We start from the raw sequence: 18,979 nt of genomic DNA, 5'->3' as shown, positions 1-18,979 counted from the left end.
TGGGGCCCTGTTGCTGATGGTAGGTGAAGCCAAGCGTGGACAGAATAAAGCGCCCCGTTTCAGTATGGGTGAGCCGTTCAAGCTGAGAGCGTTGTTGGGCTTCAATGAGTTCGGAAAGGTTGTTGTGAACTCCCAGTTGGTTGAAGAGTTCAGTGCTGGTGCAATGTGGGAGACCAAGTGCTTGCTTGTAGACCCCTCGTATGAGGGTGTCGAGCTTGTTCTGCTCAGCCCGGTACCAGTTGAGGTACGCAGCAACGTAGGTGATGTGGCATATGACAAAGGATTGGACGAGTCGGAGAAGGCTTTCTTCTTTGAGTCCTCCTCGACGGTTAGATATACGTTTAAGAAGTCGTAGGGTGTTTTGAGATTGGGCACAGATCTTGTTGAGAGCCAAGGCGTTGGAGCCGTTGGTAGAGATGGTAAGACCAAGAACCCGGATACTAGGGACGTTTGGGATAGGACTGCCATCTTGAAGGCGTAGGGTGATGGCGTCACAGGGTCGGTGATCAGATTGGTGTTTGGGAGGGCGACCCCGCTGAATGGGCTTGTATAGCAGAAGCTCCGATTTAGCCGGCGAACAGCGCAGTCCAGTCCCTTGGAGATAGGCTTCAACCGTGTCAATCGCCGTTTGGAGGGCCGATTCCACTTGACCATCACTGCCTCGGTACGACCAGATGGTGATGTCGTCGGCGTAGATGGTATGGTTGATATTGTTGACTTGCTGTAGCTGCTTGGCAAGGCCAATCATGACTAAGTTAAAGAGCATGGGAGAGATAACGGAACCTTGCGGGGTGCCTTTGCTGCCAAGGGGAAGCTGGTCTGATCGTAAATCCCCGGCCGAGAGGGTAGCCGTGCGATTGGAGAGAAAGTCACGGATGTAATTGTAGGCTCGCTCTCCCAGCTGGAGGTTGGAGACCTGATCAAGGATAGCTGCATGGGAAATGTTATCAAAGGCTTGAGTGAGGTCGAGTCCGAGAATGGCTTTCATGTTACGAGCTAAAGATGCGTTATTATGCTGAAAAAAACTGAATTTCCTTTTGAATAGCCGCAGGCTGCCCCATTCCAAAAAGAATAAAAAAATGGCTGCTGCCGATCGCTCAGGCACTGGCTACTCGCCCCTTCCGCAGAGGATGTGTTTAATTGCGTATAATACAACTTCTTGCGTGACCATGTAAGGTTTTCTGGCATTTTCAGAATGTTTGAGACCTCGTTCTGCCAACTTTTCTTTGCTGAGGATCAGTTTTAGCGGCATTCTTAAGCTTCCGTTGTAGGCCGCCACAATTTTCGACCAGCCACCGCAAGCTAACTAACGGGAAGCGGACCTATCGCAGATGCCGGTTCCACCCTGTTCATTCGGTTATCGATTTTCAGTTCAGTGGCTCGTCCCCATCTCATCCCTCTCCACTTGAACGGGCTCTTTGCCTCTTGTCAGCCAATTAGATAAGACAAGCGGCCCAGTGTAGGCAATATTATTGGTTTTTCAAGCAAAGAAGTGACCTTTTATGAATGAGGAGAGCGTTTGATTGGTCGGTACAGACAACCCTGCGGGTGACCGCCTGATGGTTGCGTCGTTGGTTACGCAAATTTGACGTCAGGAGATTAGAATAAAAATATTTTGGAATAGTTTTACATTATAGGGCCCAATGTCTGGTGCATGTAGCCAAGTCATTTGAAAGCTCTGGATGGCCTTTGAAGATTCTTGATAATAGTGATGCTCTTTCAACATGGCACATACACAAGAGCCGGAGGTTCTAAATAAACGTGTGCTCATCAATGACTTGTTACTTTACCGCTTGAAAGATAACGGCATCAACATCGACAGTCATTGTGAGATGTATTTTCACGGAATAGGCTGTGGCAGTACATTTTATCGAATGCAGAGTTCGATAAAATGATGAACAGAAGTTGTTTTCTCAATATGCCCTAATTTACACTAAATCGTCCCTAAACACCAAAACCACCTGCGGGATATATCATACACATGCAGTCTGCAACGCGATGTGTATTGCGCAAACTAGACAATGCAGCCAAGGTCGCGTGCCAAAGAGAAACACCCCTTCACGAAGTGCACAATAAAGATTGAAGGCAGTTTGTGGGCAACATTGGTACGAGTTGTTGCAGCAGATAGTGGCCAGGCTAAACGTGCCATATGAGTATGTGCCGCAACTTGCAACGAAGCTCAGTTTCCATTCTCATTTGCACACGACGGGATCACTATGATGGTATGACAACGGATTCATGATGATGACGTGACTACAACGATGGCACGAAAACGGTGGCTTGATGAGGAATATTTGATGACATATGGATTATGATGAAACCACACAGATGGAGTGACGTCGTCTTAATGATCTGGTATGACGATGGACGCATGAAGACAATTGGTGACGTTTCTGGAATGATGATAGTCTGACGACAGCCTAAAGACGTCGTCATTACGTCAATGAGATTACGACAACTGCATGAAGACGGTGACGGGACAACAAAGGCATGAGGAGAGTTGGATGACGAAGTTGGAGGGACGGTAGTTCAACTGCCATGATGGCATCTCCAGCAAGTGCGCATAATTTTTTTGCCGAAGCACGTTATACACTTGGTCATCAAACAACGGCAGGTGACGCATACAAACATAAAGCATATACAGATAGCAGGTATTTAACTTTATAGATAGAGTCAAGTACCTCAATAATGATGGTAATAAAAATTCAGACCTAACCGACTTTGGTGATGTACTTGTAAGCGATAGCAAGCGCACTATACAAACAGACGCATTTTCACAGTTCAGTAACGAATGCACCCTTAAGCCACCATGCTTAGCTTTGAACAGAAGGCGATTCATTTAGTCCAAATTAAAACGCTTTAAGACTTTAAGCTTTAAGAGGGTTAAGACTATAACCCTGGTGTGGCGTTGCCTCGAAACGCCGAGCATTGTTCCCTGCCTCACCGCACAGCCAGCGGCACCGCTGTTCATTTATCGAAGTTGACCTTGCCCTTCGTTCATCGAAAGTCAAGACGGAAGCAGCATAATAAACAAAGGTACATGAATTAAGCTCTCAAAAATCTTTCTTAAGCAAGGGCCAGTTTTTCACTTACTTCGCCATATACTGTGCGGCGTTCCCCGAAACCCGGGACCCTTCCCTTATAATAAACCTTCACAAGTGGTAGTGGATGAAAGTTGTTGAAGTCACCCTGTCGCGTCCAAGACATGCAACTTCTGTACCGGGTGGATAACCACGTGGCCAGTTGCAAGATGCATGCAGCAGGCTCTGACCGCTACATCTCGTCCAGCGTGCAACAAGGTCACCGGTCGAAGTTAAAGGCATTGAAGGGTTTTCATCGTGTTTACCTCAGCGTCACTGACATGGATCTTTGGTGAAGCTCGGTCTCGGTGGTACTGGGCAGATTTTAGCGTTAATATGTATGTGCGTTTCCTACTACACGAAAGTTACATTGTGAGACACTTCCCGTACTAAGAACGTCGTTGTATTTCAGCCTGAGTTGATGCCTTTGTTCTGTTGTAACTATCCGCCATGTGATCGTTCGTTTTCCAAGCAGAAATCGCAACAACCTTAAAGGCTAGAACTTGTCTGTGCCATCCTGAAGGTACTTCAGGGGTCAGTTGTTGGTGGCGGCCTCAACCTTGAATAATATCGCCACGAGGCTCTCTGTGCCTAGGCTACTGTGACCTGGAGACATCTTCGAAATGTCTTTCGTGGATCAAATGAAGCGCTGCTACAATACGCCCACCAGATACCTAGTTCTGGTATAAACGTTCACTCTATGCGCTGTGTTGCGGTAGGCTCTTGTAGCACAGGAAGATTGCCTTCAATCTCCGCGCACCACAAAGGAATGTCAGGGAATCGTCCTATTACGCTGTTGTCGGAACGCCTCCTCGTGTGACAAATTTACGAAACGCAAGAAGCATGGTCGCCGCAGTCATATCTGACGTTAGTTCGAAGCAGGTAGCGCATGTTATAGAGCATGAATATATCAGGCTGTTTGCGTTTGACGTATTGCCGGCTGTATGGAGACAAATGGTCCCACAGTACTGGATACAGACAATAGAGAACACCTGGCATGTGGTATTTGCTCCGGCGCTAATAGTGTTATGTGCCACACTTCATAGTTAGCGGCCGACATTGTGATGACACAGCTTTTACTGTCTTCGTCCAATACACAGAATCTTTTCTCAAGCTCAGGCAGCGTGATCTGATTGCCACCTCGAAGAGTGCGAAGATAAGCAGTTTGCGCGAGCAGCGCGGTGAACATGTGATTAGTGGCAAGAGGATAGACTGCATAATGTCAGTACAGACGATGGGTAGGTCTAGCCGCCCACCGAGACGAAGTAGTGCGCCGGTCTACATGAATGACGCCATGCGAAGTTTCGATTATGCTGGCGGACGTCGACCCCTTCCACGAGGAGGTGGGACCTCTGTTTTTAATGGCTGGTCTTGCACTACAGGTACCTAACAATGTTCGGCCTGCTGCAGCTCCAAAGTCTTGATGAGTTCCCTTCCGAAAAGGCGCCTTCGCGACGCGTTGTGCATAAACCGCGGTGCGCGTGCGCTCATTCGTTGTGGCCGATTAAGCTAGCTGTGATCTACCGCACGCACAAATATGGTCCACAAAGGGACGCCTGAAGAGCAGGCCCAGTCGCTGTTTCGTGTAGTGGCTGAGCTGGTTTGAGTTTATTTGGCAAAAACATTCACACCACTCGGGATTCTGCATACGTGGCAGTTATGCCAGTAGCGTGATATTCCGAGGGACGCTGGCCCTGAAAATTCTATGCACTTTTCCAAGGTGCCCCGCCGAAGTCACCGAAGAAAGGCGATTTCCGGGTTTAGGCGCTTGAAATGTAATAAATACCCCTAGACGAAGATCTTGAACACGTGTTTTACTAGGAAAGGCCTAACTACTTTTCCTACTTCGTCCTTCATTGTATTGCGGTTCTCCTAAACCTCTGCCCTTTTTTTAAATAGAGGTGCATTGATGACTCAGATCTCTAAAGGATTCACTTGAAAATCGTTCATTGATAAGCAGGAGATATCCAGTGCATTTGCGGCCCCACCTGTTTAATAGTGTAGCTACAACGCAACAAGTTTATGGGAAGGAAAAACAAAGAGGCAGGACAGCGTTCTTTCCTGTCTCTTTCTTTTTTTTCTTTCATGGTATTTATTACAGTAGCAACAACCCGATATTCACCAGTTGTTAGTCAGAGAATGGAGAGCACACTGACAGTCACTCAGAGAAAAGGCATCGTCCATACTGTGGGTAGAAATGTGGTTTCACTTTAGAAGGGTGGTAAGGATAGGCACCTCACCAAAATGGGGTACCAGTCCGGCTGGGTATCAAGTCCATCATAAACCTGCTTTAGGTGTAGGGTCTCTTTCTTTGTCCTTCCCTAAAATTGTTGCGTTGCACCTACGTTATTCAGCATCAACAAACTCACCCAAATCAAGCTGTTATTACCAGCTGTCTCGATCTTCCTTCAGGAACGATTTTGATGGGCGTTTGATTCCACCCCGTATCGAATAAATTTCAATGGCCTTCTTTGTCATTGAAGAGACGCACATTCCTAGTGGGGCATACGTATTTGCCCAAGTTTACGTCAAATATGTTCAATAAAGAACGGTCCACACCTACTGGCGCATGCACAGTGACCCAAGTTAGCATACGAGTGGCTCATTGAGCACGAATACACATATATTAGCACATACATAGTGTTCCTAGTCGGTGAGAAATTGTGCCATTGAATAGCAGTACCTTTCCAGTGCTGCATCGACAGTGGCCCATGTCAGCGTTAAGGAGGTCCGTTGAAGAGTGGCACATATGTGGGCAAGGCCACGTACTTAGTATACCCCAATTAGTCCAACGGTTGCTTTCGAACCCTGTTTAATCAACACCATAGTGACATGCGTTACACTTTCGACCACAGACCACCTAGTGACCCAGGAAGGCAGAAAAAGGGTTAGTTACAAACATACATAGGTGCAAAGATGGATAAAAACAGATAGCCTTCTCAGCGTGAGTGAAGTACCCAAGGAATCCACACACATATCAAGGACCTGGTATGAGCACAGATAGTCCAAATGCGACATTTGGCGTTGCCATTTTCCCTGAAGGTCTTCCGCTCTGAAGTAGTGGAACAGCGCCAGGGGCGGTGGAGTGACGATGCCCCGCGTACGGCGTTATCGGAACACAACGCGGCGCTGGCGGTAGAAGCTCCAAATGATCTTAGTTCCCGTTTTCGGCGACCTTCAATTGACCTTGATGCAAAAGTGAGAGCCGTTATCCGGGCATTCAAACAAGAATCCGGGCAATAAGGTAAAACAACAAAATGCGGTGTCTGACAGACAGCGCTTTCTATCGGATCTCATTACAAACGCTGGTTGCTGCCCAAGCAAGATACACAAATATGCCTCCCGAGTTATTCCTAATATTTGTTCACAATATCACTCAAGTTGCAGCTTTTAGTGCGCAGAAGCTTTACTGGTAATATCCAATTGCCGCGTTCGAAAGGGAGATGCAGAGCACCACACACTTCCTTGTCACCTTTTGGCGCTGAAACGGTTGCCATTTCAAGCTTCCATGTACTCTAGATTACGGGATAGCCAGTAATTTTTACGCACTGTTTCCCATTTAGTGCAATTTATTGTCTAGATTTCACAACTTTCTTGTCTGCTTAGGAATAAATTTTCAAATTCTCCCGACAAGTGACTTCTTTAGTGGCGAGACAGAACAAATGGCGATATATTATATAGTTCCAAATTGAATGTTAATTTGTAGACAAGACACCTAATATTTCAAAACCCAGAAGTGAGTGACCGAAATTGTTTGTAGAAGGCGGCGGCTCTGCGACCGTGAAGAAGTAATGGTCGGCTTCGGGGTTTTCAAAGTGACCTCACAAAATGCATGTGTTTTATTCTTTCTGAAACGAATTTGAAGGCGTTTTCCTGTCTTAGTTCTCCAGCCTCACTGGATTGCTGGACATTTAGAAATTTTGTTGTTAGATTTAGAAAGCCGCCGGTGCATATTAAAGTAGATCGGCTGTAAAAAGCGGACTCTGTGATTTAAATGCGAAAGCATAAATTATATTCTATAATTGGTTACGTCGATGATGCGCGCCATCGAACATTGCGCGGTGTCCTTTATAACTTTACCCTAATCCACGTGAATCCACCTTGCGCTAATTTCCTAACCCTAATCTATTTTAATCAAACTACATCTACTTTATTCCAGTTTACTCCACCCTAGTCTGCCATAATCGACTTTGAGCTAATTTGTGCGAACATTATTTTACCTGTATCCACCCTTATCCCCCTTGATCTAATCTGTAGCAACCTTAATCCATCTGTTTTACTTTTTATGACCCTTCTTTCCTTCACCTTGTTTACCTTAAGTCACCTCACTCACACGATCTAACTTTCATTCCTTATTACTACTGAGGCCATACAAGGCAGGGCTGACTTCACTGATCACGACGATTTTTGTTACCACACGTTGCGGACAACGCCGTTTTATCTGCCTCATGGGATATATATATTGCTTAGAAATTAATATAGATTTCATCATCATCATCATCATCAGCCTGGTTACGCCCAATGCAGGACAAAGGCCTCTCCCATATTTCTTCAACAACCCCGGTCATGTACTAATTGTGGCCATGCCGTCCCTGCAAACTTCTTAATGTCATACGCCCACCTAACTTTCTGCCGCCCCCTGCTACGCTTCCCTTCCCTTGGAATCCAGTCCGTAACCCTTAATGACCATCGGTTATCTTCCCTCCTCCTTACATGCCGTGCCCATGCCCATTTCTTTTTCTTGATTTCAACTAAGATGTCATTAACTCGCGTTTGTTCAATCACCAAATCTGCTCTTTTCTTATGCCTTAAGGTTACACCTATCATTCTTCTTTCCATAGCTCGTTGCGTCGTCCTCAATTTGAGAACCTGTTTCGTAAGCCTCCAGGTTTCTGCCCCGTAGGTGAGTACTGGTAAGACACAGCTATTACACATGTTTCTCTTGACGGATAATAGCAACCTGCTGTTCATGATCTGAGAATGGCGGCCAAAGGCACCTCAGCCCCTTCTTCTTCTTCTGATTATTTCCGTCTCATGATCCGGATCCGCAGTGACTACCTGCCCTAAGTAGATGTATTCTCTTACGACTTCCAGTGCCTCGCTGCCTATTGTAAATTGCTGTTCTCTCCTGAGACTGTCAAACATTACTTTAGTTTTCTGTAGATTAAGTTTCAGACCCACTCTTCTGCTTTGCTTCTCCAGGTCAGTGAGCATGCATTGCAGTTGGTCCCCTGAGTTACTAAGCAAGGCAATATCATCAGCGAACCGCAAGTTACTAAGGTATTCTCCATTAACTTTTATCCTCATTTCTTCCCAATCCAGGTCTCTGAATACCTCCTGTAAACACGCTGTGAATAGCATTGGAGAGATCGTATCTCCCTGCCTGACACCTTTCTTTATTCGGATTTTGTTGCTTTCTTTATGGAGGACTATGGTGGCTGTGGAGCCGCTATAGATATCTTAAAGTATTTTTACATACGGCTCGTCTACACCCTGATTCCGTAATGCCTCCATGACCGCTGAGATTCCGACAGAATCAAATGCTTTCTCGTAATCAATGAAAGCTATATATAAGGGTTGGTTATATTCCACACATTTCTCTATAACCTGATTGATAGTGTGAATATGATCTATTGCGGAGTAGCCTTTACGGAATCCTGCCTGGTCCTTTGCTTGACAGAAATCTAAGGTGTTCCTGATTCTATTGGCCATTACCTTAGTAAATAGTTTGTAGGCAACGGACAGTAAGCTCTTCGGTCTATATTTTTTCAAGTCTTTCGCGTCCCCTTTCATATGGATTAGGATTATGTTAGCGTTTTTAAAAGATTCCGGTACGCTCGACGTTATGAGGCATTGCGTATACAGGGTGGCCAGTTTCTCTAGAACAATTTGCCCACCATCCTTCAACAAATCTGCTGTTACCTGGTCCTCCCCAGCTGCCTTCCCCCTTTGCATATCTCCCAAGGCTTTCTTTACTTCTTCCGGCGTTACCTGTGGGATTTCGAATTCCTCTAAACTATTTTCTCTTCAATTGTCGTCGTGGGTGCCACTGGTTCTACATAAATCTCTACAGAACTCCTCAGCCACTTGAACTATCTCATCCATATTAGCAATGATATTGCCGGCTTTGTCTCTTAACGCATAAATCTGATTCTTGCCAATTTCTAGTTTCTTTTTCACTGTTTTTAGGCTTCGTCCCTTCCTGAGAGCATGTTCAATTCTATCCATATTATACTTCCTTACGTCAGCTGTCTTACGCTTTTTGATTAGCTTCGAAATTTCTGCCAGTTCTATTCTAGCTGTAGGGTTATAGGCTTTCATACATTGGCGCTTCTTGATCAGATCTTTCGTCTCCTGCGGTGGTAACTCCGTTACCACCGACTTCCATTGCACACTCCTTAATGATTCCCACAAGATTGTCGTTCATTGCTTCAACACTAAGGACCTCTTCCTGAGTTAAAGCTGAATACCTGTTCTGTAGCTTGATTGGGAGTTCCTCTATTTGCCCTCTTACCGCTAACTCATTGATCGGCTTCTTATGTACCAGTTTCTTCTGTTCCATTCTCAGGTCTAGCCTAATTCGAGTTCTTACCATCCTGTGGTCACTGCAGCGCACCTTGCCGAGCACGTCCACATCTTGTATGATGCCAGGGTTTGCGCAGAGTATGAAGTCTATTTCATTTCTTGCCTCGCCGTTCGGGCTCCTCCACGTCTACTTTCGGCTATCCCGCTTGCGGAAGAAGGTATTCATTATCCTCATATTATTCTGTTCCACAAACTCTACTAATAACTCTGCCCTGATATTCCTAGTGCCTGTGCCATATTCCCCCATTGCCTTGTCTTCAGCCTGCTTTTTGCCTACCTTGGCATTAAAGCCGCCCATTAGTATAGTGTATTTAGTTTTCACTCTACCCATCGCCGATTCCACGTCTTTGTAGAAGCTTTCGCCTTCCTGGTCATCATGACTGGATGTACGGGCGTAGACTTGTACTACCTTCAATTTGTACCTCTTATTAAGTTTCACAACAAGACCTGCCACCCTCTCGTTAATGCTATAGAATTCCTGTATGTTACCAACTACATTCTTATTAATCAGGAATCCGACTCCTAGTTCTCGTCTCTCCTCTAAGTCCCGGTAGCGCAGTGCGTGCCCGCTTTTTAGCACTGTATATGCTTCTTTTGGCCTCCTAACTTCACTGAGCCCTATTAGATCCCATTTACTGCCCTCTATTTCCTCCAGTAGCACTGCTGGACTCGCCTCACTAGGTAACGTTCTAACGTTAAACGTTGCCAGGTCCATATTCCAATGGCGGCCTGTCCGGAGCCAGTGATTCTTGAATATAGATTTCAGTGAGTGTTTATGATCACAGTAACCGATCCATCAAAGGCCTTAGGTTATAACAGTTGTTCAAGATGCGATGGCGTTGCTGTTGATAACGATGACGGCTGGCGTTTTTAACTCACAGGCCATCGTTCTGCCAGTGGAATCTGTGAAAAACGCTGATTGATCACTAACATTAAATAATTGTTGTGGAGCTTCCACTGTCGTACGTATTCCATGCTTCAACGACGGTCATGAAGTGACACCACAAATATTACAGAGAAGTGGGCGTATGATGTTGAAGTTTACTTTAGAATGGCAACTGGATAAATTTTCTCAGTAGGTGTAGAGCCATAGCCTAGGTGAATGCATTATGCCCATCGTAATGATTTAGATGGGTGTTTAGTTGAAAGGAGAACACCTAGGCTGTAGTCGTTGCTACCGTAGGCATTGTTCACCAAGTGTATTGTGGCACGCAGAATATTACTGAAAATAGTTTACGGAGACCTCCAGTAGTCGACATGCACCGGTCCTGTGAGGTTGCGAGTTTGTCGCATGGTTTCAAAAAACAATATAATACGCTACGTAATAAGGTAACCAATACATTATCAGCGGCGAACATAACTGCTATGCAAATGAACAGTGAGCTTGATGCTTCTCAGTTTAATTATTCAATATCAAACATGGTTGGAGGGATAGTTGGCTTCGCAAAGTAGTAACGCATCCCCCTTTCTCCATGTCGCCCAGTTAACTGCAAAAGAAAGAAAACGCAAACTTCTAATACCTTCATATTCTAAGAATATTTGTGAAGAATGATATAGTTTTGAGAATGCTGAATTTTTCCTAAGCCTAATAATAGCTTTTCGCCTATGAAAATGACCATTTTTTAAGCAGCCAATGGGTTCCTGCGATTAGTTTGCATACTTATGGATGAAACATTAGTTAAAACACTAATGCACAAATCATATTTCGGTACGTAGTGAGCGAAATGTCTGCCTTTCGCCCACTTCTCGAGCTTCTTGATCTTCCTACAGCTGCTCTTCTATTGTGAGACTGCCCAGAACACTGCTGCACCGCTCTTCAATGTTGTCTTTGTTGTTGCGTAACACGGAGAAACACAAGAGCATACGACTTAGTTCGAAGGTGTTACATTTATCGCATGTTGCAGGAGTGCACTAAAAATGAATTCAGACCAGGCGAACGTTCTGAGGATGCTTCGTAACTTAGTGCATGGAGATTTCAAAGCTCTGATTAGAAGTTAATAGATATAATTTTCAAATAACGAAGGAGCGGACGGCAACATGGACATGAAATTGCTGTGGAATATTATCAAGCACGAGAGCGCATGTAACTACTTTTTTGGCCTTCTGAAGCAGATATATCCGGACAACCGAGAAGGAATTGTATGGAAAGGTCCAAAATACATTGAAACTGGAAATGCGCCGAAAGATTCAAGCGAGAATGCCCTTACAGCTATTGTTGTTCACGTTCCATTTTAGTGGCTTAGAAGTGCGTCTAAAACACCGAGAACTAAGTTATTATCTTGCTTCCGCAAAGGGCTAAATGTGCGCCAGAAGGTTCCTAGACTCATGTTTGCGTGCAATATAGCACAACTAGCTGACAATGCAAGAAATTTAAAAATAGTTCTGGAGAAGTATATATACCCAGCGACAAATGTAGGCATTCGATTGAGTGCTAACAAATCAGGAATTAGGTAACTTTATTGATGAAATGGGCATTGACGTCATGTCTATGAAAGTGCGTCATTCCCGTAGTCGAGAAATACAGATACCTCGGTGTATACTCAAACGAAGGAAAGACCTACTGAAGCATCTGCATGAATCCTCTCAGAATCAAAGGAAAACGGAAGGTAACAATGATAAAAGAGGCCAACTGGGTCTACAAGAAATATAAGGTATTACAAGGAATGTTGAAAAAAGTAATGGAAACAGCGCTTGCAGTCGCAAACGTCAATGTTTAACAAGACAATTTACAACGGAGCTCTTAGGCGCCCAATGCTGTGTTGAGCGTCGACGTACCTCAGCATTCCTTGAAACAAAGCGAAAGGGCGCAGTGAAGGATAAAAGACCAAACGCGGATCCCAGCGACATGTGAAAGACGTCGTTAGCAAAGAGAGCGCGAGCAGATAAGTGGGGGACGAGGATACAGCGGAAGCATGAAAAGGAAACCGGCGGAGGACAGTATGACGAGAGTGTGATGAGGAAAGCTGAGTGCCGCACGATACGTGCCTAATAGCTGCAACCAGCCAAGCGGTGAATACTATATAACCAAAGGGCTGAAATTTGCTGGCATATCATGAAACCCCAGCAGAGATGGTTGCCATTAAGTTTTATTTTACTTCCCCTATGGGCAGTGGCCAAGCGGAGCATGATGACTTGACGACAAAAAAAACAACAACATCGTTGTGCGTCATCACTAACGACGAAGGCCAATGTGTGCATAAAAGAATGAATGAATTGACAGATGCAAAAGTGGTGAAACGGAAAGGAGGGTATAGGTAGACCTACCCTCAAGAACTTTACTGCTGCCACAGGAGGAGGAGGAGGAAATAACTTTAATGTGTCCTGAGGAACCCCTCCCCACCCACTCTTGGTTTAGTTGGCGGCAGGGGTCGCGGGCCGCACCCATGTTGGGACGGGAAGCCCGTGAGCCTCCGCCCTTTCGTGAGCCCTCTGGACGGCCCGGAGCTGGGTCTGGTGGTCGTCGCTTTGCAGGGCGTCCACCCAGTCTTCTTCTTTAGTGAACACGGTGCCGCTTAACGCGGAGCCTTGCCAAAGCATGTGCGCTAGCGAGCAGTAAGATTCGCCACAATCCGGACACTGCGGCTCTACTTCTGGTGAATAACGGCTCAGTCTGCCTCTCGAGGGGAACGACCCTGTCTGAAGCATTCTGAATATCGATGACTGTGGTCTCGTGAGTTTAGCGTGGGGGAGTGGGAAGGTCCTCCTCGACAGCTGATAGTGTGTTGTTATTTCGTTGAAGGTGAGCAGCGGGTCTCGGTGCTCCCCTCCCTCCCCGCCACCTCGCTCGCCACGATCGCCGCGGTGCGTGAGTCCTCGCGCGCGTCCGTGCGCCAACTCGCTGGCGTTGGGAAATTCGGGGTGCACGTCGGCCCCCATGTGGGCTGGAAACCATTTGACGAGGTGCTGACCCGCGGCTCCCTCGCTGCCGAGGACGGCCGCCGCTTCCCGGGATATCGAGCCCGAGGCGAATGCTCTTGCCGCCGATCGCGAATCTGTGTAGACGTGAGGACGTTCGGGGTCTCTCATTGCCATGGCTATTGCCACCTGTTCGGCCACTTCGGACGTTACCCCCTTGAACGATGCTGCGTTAATTATTGTGCCATCCCAGCGTACCGAGACGGCCACGTACCGGTCGCTGCGCCCATACTGGGCCACGTCTACAAATGCCGCCAGGCCCGGGCAGTTGGCGGTCGATTTCAGCAGTGCTCGGACCCTCGCCTTTCGGCGCCCCTCGTTGAATTGCGGGTGGACGTTTCTCGGAAGCGGTTCTACCTTGAAAGTGCCCCTTACCGCCGCGCTGAGCGCAATCCTTTGTGCGTTGCACTCTGCCTCGGCATTTATCCCTGCTTCTTCTAGGATGCGCCTGCCGGCCCTGGTGGTCGACAGCCGCACGACCTGTGCCTTGGTCTGCGCTTCGATGATTTCTGATAGTGAATTGTGGACCCCTAACCGATCGAGCTGCTCCGTGCTTGTAGTGATCGGGAGACCTAGCACCCTTTTGACGCTCTTGCGCATCAGTGTCTCTATTTTGGCCGCGTCTCTCTTGGTCCATTTTAGCGCCGAGGCTACGTAATTGACGTGACTCATGAGGAAGGCGTGGTAAAGTCTGATGAGACTGCTCTCGCTGAGCCCTCCTCTGCGATTCGTCACCCTGAGGATCAGCCGGAGCATGTTCTCCGTTTTAGACGTTAGTTTCATGACAGTTTGTGTGTTACCACCTTTCGCCTCAATTAGCAGCCCCAGGATTCGTATAGTGTCCACTCTGGGAATCGGCTGGCCGGCATTCGTATGTAATTTGATTGGTATTTGATCGATCGGCGTCAAATTCCTCATGCCTTGTTTTGAGGGCCTGTACAGCAACAGTTCCGATTTGTTGGGTGACAGACGGAGTCCCGTTTCCTTCAGGTACTCTTCCGTTGTGTCCAGCGCCTCTTGAAGAGCCTGCTCGACTTCTGCGTCGGACCCTCCCGGGCACCACACCGTAATGTCGTCTGCGTACAGGGCGTGATTGACGTTGGTCACTCTCGTCAGCCGGTCAGAGAGCCCTTTCATTGCCAGATTGAATAATAGTGGGGAGAGCACCGCCCCTTGTGGGGTGCCCCTCGCGCCCAGCGTGTACCAATCGGACGTGGCCTGTCCAATTTTGATCGTGGCTTTCCTGTCTCTGAGGAAGGAGCCTATGTAAGAGTGGAATTTTCGGCCGAGCCCCATCATCGAGATCGTTTCCATTAGAAATCTGTGTTTGACCGTGTCGAACGCTTTCGTTAGGTCCAGGGCCAGTATGCCCCTGGTGTCTCTGGTCATGCCGTCAATTATATGCTTTTTGAGTAGCAACATTACGTCCTGTGTGGAGAGGCCCGGTCTGAAGCCCACCATGTTATGTGGGAAGAGGCCCTCTCTCTCTATGTACCGGGATACTCGGTTATGTATGGCATGTTCGGCCGTCTTGCCTACGCACGAGGTGAGCGATATTGGCCGCATGTTCTCCGCCGCAAGTGGTTTACCGGGTTTCGGTATAGGTATGACCGAGGCCTCTTTTGCACACCTCTGGTACTTCTCCCGTTTCCCACACTCTGTTGATTTCTTCGGTGAGCTTCTCGACCGACCTTCCGTCTAGGTTCCTCAACAGTTTGTTCGAGACCCCATCCGGGCCTGTAGCGGAGCGTCCGTTGAGGCCTTGTAAGGCCTCCCAAATTTCTGATTCCGTGAAAGGCGCGTCGAGTTCTTCGACCTCTGCCCCGGCGTATTGGGGATAGTCGCCGTCGCCTGACGGGCCCAGTGGCAGATACGTCTCCGCCAGCTCCTTTAGGAACTCGCTTTCCGTTTTACCCTGCTCCTTTTGCTTTTGTAAAATCCTATCGATTGCCAATCTCTGACTTCCTTTGGATTGTTTGTCGTCTAACAGTTGTTTTAGGAGGTTCCATTTGCGCCCGGTTCTCATTTGTCCGTCTACCGACGCGCACACCTCGTTCCACTGTTGCTTGGAAAGCTCGATCGAGTGCGCTTCGATTTCCCGGTTTAGTGCCGCTACTTTCTTTCGTAGTCTGCGATTCAGTCTTTGCGTTTTCCACCTGGCCGTGATGGAATTCTTTGCCTCTAATAGGTGTGCCAATCTCGCGTCCATCCTTTCCACGTTCAGTTCAGTTTGGACAACCCTCGTCGCGGTGTTAACGTCCTCTTTGAGCCTTCTAAAAAGACTGTCTAGATCCGCGTATTCGTTTGTGTCTTCCTTCCTTATTTTGCGGAAGGCGTCCCAGTCGGTGACCTTAAATTATCTCGGTGGTGCCGCCCTGATGGGGATCGTGACCGCCAGCATGTAGTGGTCGCTGCCGAGGTTCTCGTGCAGGTTGCGCCACTCGGCCCCTCGCATGTTCTTGACGAAGGTCAGGTCGGGCGTCGTGTCCCGCGCCACCGACGTGCCTAGTCGAGTCGGATAGCGGGGGTCCGTCACCAGCTCTAGCGAGTACGTAGTGACTGCCACCAATAGCCGCTCTCCCTTAGGCATTGGCCTTGCGTAACCCCATACTCCTTGGGGTGCGTTAAAATCTCCTGCCACTATGAGAGGGGCCCCCCTGGCCATTGAGGCCACCTTCGTTATTATCGATGTGAACGACTGTCTGTGGTCAGAGGGCGGGCTGTACACGTTCACTACGAATACGCTGTTTTTCAGCCAACTGTTCGGTATGAGTTCGATCACGGTTACCTCCGCTTTCGCGTAGCCTAATTTCAAATCTCGTTCCTGGAAGGAGCATTTGTTCGCGACGAGGGTCGCCATTCCGCGCATACCCTGTTCGAATTTCGACGAGGCGACCCGGTAGCCGGGCAGGGACACCTCGCTACCCAAAGTTTCTTGTAAGATTATGACGTGCGGTTTGTCCGCCTGTGAGGCAACGAACTGTAACAGCGGAGCCTTGCGCTTTTTGAAGCTAGCGCAATTCCACTGCCACACTAACAGCTCTCTAGTTGAGTTGGTCGCCTTGATTGATGCCTTGGATTTGTTTCGCACCCACAGGCGCCACCTGTGCTTCGATACGCGTCACTCTCGCCGCGAGCGCTACCATGCTCTCCGCTAGTTGCTGGACCATTAGCTGCAATGAGCTGATCGACTGCTTAATTCCCAATAGGACGCTACTGGACTCGGGTTCTGCCGGGTTTCCCTCCTCCGTCAGGGGAGGGGCCCTGCGTTTGACCTAGCGAGCCGACTGCTCCCCTTGCGGGGTCGGTGTACTTTGCGGCACCTGCTGCTGCTGTTGGTCGACTAGCTGAGGAGTGGAACCGTGTTTCCGAAACGATTCGAAATCCGCCCTCATTTGCTGAATCTCCGCCTTGAGGCGCGCGTTTTCTTCCGCTAGCTGAGCTATTCTAGAGTCTTCCTTGTTATGCTTTGGCAATGCTACCTGCGTTACCTTTGATTGTGAAGGCGGTTTTGGCTTGGCCCGGTCCGCCCAGGTCGGCCCTTCTTGAATGCGCACATGGGAGCGGGAGCGCCCCCTGGAGCGAGAACGGCCTCTCGATCGGCTGCGCTGTTGTAGTGCCGGCATTGTCGAACGTCCTCCTCTGGGGGCACTTGACACGCTGGAATTACGTGATCTACTCTCTAGCTGTTGCGGATGGCTTTGCAGCTGCGATTTCTTCGCATTTCTGCGTCGGCGCCTCCTGCGCCGCACGACGTAAGGGATTTGGTATCGTTGCTTGCACTTGCTGTCCGCCGTCGGGTGTTGGCCACCGCAGAGGGCGCACTTGGGCGAGCACTGGTGGTCTGCAGCCGGGTCGTTCGCTCTGCAGCCGCGGCACCTCTTCTTGTCAGGATTAGGACAGACGTCGACTCTGTGACCCAAGTCACCGCACCCGTAGCACACGTCGTTCTGCCGCTTGTAGAGCGTGCAGCGTATTAGGCTTACGCCACACATGACGTAGTTCGGCACTTTCATGCCATTGAAGAGCACTACCACCGTCGAAATGTTTTTGATCCGCTTGGCTTCCAAGGCCATGGGATTTCTTTGGTTCACGATCATGGCCTGAAGCTGGGCCTCGTTGATTTCGGGGTCCACTCCTCTGATGACCCCCTTGCACGTGTTGTCCGTTGCCGCAATGTATGCGGCCACATTGTATGCGCCTTCTCTTAGGTGAAGCTTTTGAACTCCGGCGTATGCGTTCGCGTTCTTCTCGGTTGGCGTGGACACGACGAGAATGTTTTGGGTTGCGTTCGGACAAACGATGTCTTCCTCGGTCTCGTTCGGCGGGAGTGAGGCCGCCATTGCTAGCGCTTGCGCCAGGCGAATCTGACTCACTTTTTTTACGTCGAGGCCGTCTCTCGGCCTCACTATGATGCGAATGTGGTCCCTCGGTAGCCGGGGGAGCCTCGATGCGGCGACGAGGCGCTTGACCGCGCTCTGCGGGCCGGCCGTGTGGCGGCCGCCCTTCGTCTCTGCTCGTCCCTCGTTGCCTCGGTCCGGAACGGTCGGTCCCGGTGTGGCCTTCTTTTTTCTTCCCATGGCCGTCGTCCAGCCAGGGCGATTCGCTTCTTCTTGGGAGATGTCCTCTCCCGGCACGACGGTCTCCATAGCGGGCATACTGCCGCGCACACGTACGAGCGAGGCCTGGGCCTGCTCGCTCCTCGCCCCCGACGATAGGCCTAGTCGGGTAAGGCTAGCTGAGCCGCGGCGTGGTCCGAACTAAAAAGCCTCGGAAATGGAAAAGAGCTCACTGACGGGAAGAAAAATCGGACATCGGCGTGTTCCTTAGAAGAAACTGCGTCGAATAGTGCATATTTCGTTGCTAGGAATCACAGAAATCAGTCCGGAAACGAGCACAGAAGTGGGAGCCGAACATTCCACATACGCACTGGTCGGCTTCTTCTTCTTCCCTCCTGCTGCCACAGTAAAATGATATATAATGGGGTATTTTACGTTACAGAACCAAATACCTCATTAAAAGTAGTGTATACTGGGAGAGTCCAGAAGAACCTTAAGTGCGGCCATATAGGTACCAGCAATTTATAATGCGATCTTGTGGTGAACTTCGCAAAGGAAGCTTTGCACTGGAAGGAAGCATTAGCCCCACGTCAACTCCAATGTTTTGATTCAAATACATGTAAGCAGCAGAAATTATTTTATAAAAGAAGGGCTCGATTGATATGAACATAATCGATTGTGGTTGAAAAAGAATGATAAATGTAGTGCTTTTGGAAGTGGACTATCCTTATCTGGTCATGAATTTTTTTTATGAACGTTCTCAAAATTGGTAATGCCTAGAAAAGTGATGCGAGAAGTCTAAAATATGTAACACGGTTGCAAAAATCAGATATGTCATAT

At 48.4% G+C, this 18,979-nt stretch overlaps 1 long non-coding RNA gene across 2 annotated transcripts in view; it reads right to left on the bottom strand.

Annotated features, from left to right (window-relative positions):
• The window catches only part of LOC135916069 (uncharacterized), a 56,424-nt gene that overhangs the window by 19,591 nt on the left and 17,854 nt on the right, over positions 1–18,979 (bottom strand). Inside the window, exon 4 of one of the 2 annotated variants that reach the window (XR_010568833.1) lies at positions 11,049–11,152. The exons of the other annotated variant lie outside the window; for it this stretch is intronic. This is a non-coding gene — a long non-coding RNA (uncharacterized lncRNA). Of the gene's footprint in view, positions 1–11,048; positions 11,153–18,979 lie in introns of those variants that run through there. 2 annotated transcript variants of the gene reach the window in all.

This window comes from Dermacentor albipictus, chromosome 7, assembly GCF_038994185.2.
Source record: "Dermacentor albipictus isolate Rhodes 1998 colony chromosome 7, USDA_Dalb.pri_finalv2, whole genome shotgun sequence".
In the NCBI taxonomy this organism is placed as follows: domain Eukaryota; kingdom Metazoa; phylum Arthropoda; class Arachnida; order Ixodida; family Ixodidae; genus Dermacentor; species Dermacentor albipictus.
The sequence above is the reverse complement of the archived record's forward strand: the minus strand, read 5'-3'. Positions and strand labels throughout refer to the sequence as shown.